This window comes from Carlito syrichta, unplaced genomic scaffold (genome assembly GCF_000164805.1).
Source record: "Carlito syrichta isolate Samal-C Ts95f unplaced genomic scaffold, Tarsius_syrichta-2.0.1 Scaffold169347, whole genome shotgun sequence".
NCBI lineage: Eukaryota > Metazoa > Chordata > Mammalia > Primates > Tarsiidae > Carlito > Carlito syrichta.
Window position 1 is genome coordinate 5,500 of NW_007113443.1, and position 2,429 is coordinate 7,928.

The following is a 2,429-nucleotide window of genomic DNA, read 5'->3' on the forward strand; positions in this document are numbered from 1 at the left end:
AGGTCTCGCCTGCACAGGCGGGTCTCGAACCCCGCGGGGCTCAGGCAATGCACTCACCTCAGCCTCCCAAAGGCGCGGGATTACAGGCTGAGCCACCGAGCCCGGCTAATGGAGTTCTTTTAATTTAATTTAATTTTTTATTTGTTGGTGGTTTTTTTTTTTAGTTGGAGTGTCACTCTGCCGCCCAGACTGGAGTGCGGTGGGCGGGAGCGGGTTCGACCTGCTGGGCTCTGGCGATCTTTCTGCCTCAGCTTTCCGAGTAGCCGGAATTACAGGCGTACGCTACCACGCCCAGCTAATTTTTTGATTTATTGTAGAGATGAGGTCTCGCCTGCCCAGGCGGGTCTCGAACCCGCGGGCTCAGGCAATCCACTCACCTCAGCCTCCCAAAGGCGCGGGATTACAGGCTGAGCCACTGAGCCCCGTTTAATGGAGTTCTTCAAGTGGAAACATTTGACGCCGGGCATGGTGGCTCACACCTGCAATCCCAGAGCTTTGGGAGGCTGGAGTGGGAGGATTGCTTGAGCCCAGGAGTTTGAGACCAACCTACGCAACATAACAGGAGCCCATCTTTATGAGAAAATTTAAAAAATTAGCGGGGTGTGGTGGTCCTGCACCTCTAGTCCCAGCTCAGTGGGGAGGCTGAGGTGGAAGGATGGGCAGAGCCCTGGAGGTTGAAGCTGCAGTAAGCTGTGATGGCGTAAGAGTCGCTGCATTCTTGCCTGGGCAACAAAGTGAGATCCCTGACGCAAAAATAATAAATAAATAAATAAATGAAGTTGCAAAGAAGAAGCAGACTCTAAACCAGATGACCCAGGAAGGCAGTGGAAATATGCTGCCATCAAAATTAAGACTTGAGACTCAGGCAGAAGGATCGCCGGAGCCCAGCAGGTAGAGGATGCGGTGGCCGGGAGTGGCCACTGCACTCCAGTCTGGGTGACAGAATGAAACTCCAACTCAAAAAAACAAAAAATTAAGACTTGAAGTGGGCTAGGCACAGTGGCTCACACCTATAATCCCAGCACTTTGGGAGACCAAAGTGAGAGGATAGCTCGAGTTGGAAACCAGTCTGGGCAACGTGGCGAGACCTCATCTCTACAATAAATCAAAAAATTAGCTGGGCATGGTGGTGTGTGCCTGTAGTTCCAGCTACTTGGAAGACTGAGGCGGAAGGATCACCTGAGTCCAGCAGGTCGGGGCTGTGGTGGCCATGAGCATGCCACTGCACTCCAGCCTGGGCAAGACAGTGAAATTCTCACTCAAAAAAAAAAAACAAAAACTTGAAGTGATAGCTAGGGTTTCAGTGGGTGAAGGTATAGGAGGGAATTCCAGGCCAAGAACATGACAAAAACAAAGGAATAGACTAGGGGTAGGAAAGTATAAAGTATGTTCTGCCAATCCTGATTAGTTCACCAGAACATAAAAGTTTATATTTGAGAACATTGAGAAAAATTTTAGGGTTCCAAATTTGAAGCCAGTTTGCAGAAGATGCGTCTTACCTGAGTAAAGAGCTTGCAGTTTATTCTGAATACAACAGAATATTTAGGGTTTGTAAATAAGAATGTTTTCTTTTCTTTTCTTTTTTTTTTTTTTGTTGCCCAGGCTGGAGGGCAGTGGCATGCTCCCAGCCACCGCAGCCTCGACCTGCTGGGCTCCGGCGATCCTTCTGCCTCAGCCTTCCAAGTAGCTGGAACTACAGGCGCGCGCTACCACACCCGCCTAATTTTTTTATTTTTATTGTAGAGATGAGGTCTCGCCAAGTTGCCCAGGCAGGTCTCGAACCCGCGGGCTTAGGCAATCCACTCACCTCAGCCTCCTAAAGGCACGGGATTACAGGCTGAGCCACCGAGCCTGGCCTAAGAATGTTTTACTTAAATCTCAGGATCTCAGCAAGATCATGGTGGACATCCAGGCTCAGTATGATGAGCTGGCTCAGGAGAACCGAGAGGAGCTGGACAAGTACTGGTCCCAGCAGACCAAGGAGGGTCCCACAGTGGTTACCACGCAGTCTGCCGAGATTGGACGCTCACAAAGCTGAAACGTACAGTGCAGTCCTTGGAGATTGACCTGAACTTCACGAGAAACCTGAAGGCCAGCTTGGAGAACAGCCTGAGGGAGATGGAGGCCCCTGCGCCCTGCAGATGGAGCAGCTCAACGGCACCCTGCTGCACATGGAGCCTGAGCTGGCACAAACCCGGACAGAGGACCAACGCCAGGCCCAGGTGTAAGAGTCTCTGCTGAACATCAAGGTCAAGCTGGAGGCTGAGATCGCCACCCACCGCCGCCTGCTGGAAGACGGAGAGGCTTCAGTCTCAGTGATGGCCTGTACAGCAGCAGCTCCATCCAGACCATCCAACATCACCACCCGCAGGATAGCGGATGGCAAATTAGTGTCTGAGATCAATGACACCAAAGTTACCAGGCGTTGA

The 2,429-nt window shown here is 51.3% G+C and overlaps 1 pseudogene; it reads left to right on the forward strand.

Moving 5' to 3' along the window:
* The first annotated feature begins 1,897 nt into the window (after positions 1 to 1,897).
* On the forward strand, positions 1,898 to 2,429 carry LOC103252696 (annotated as a pseudogene).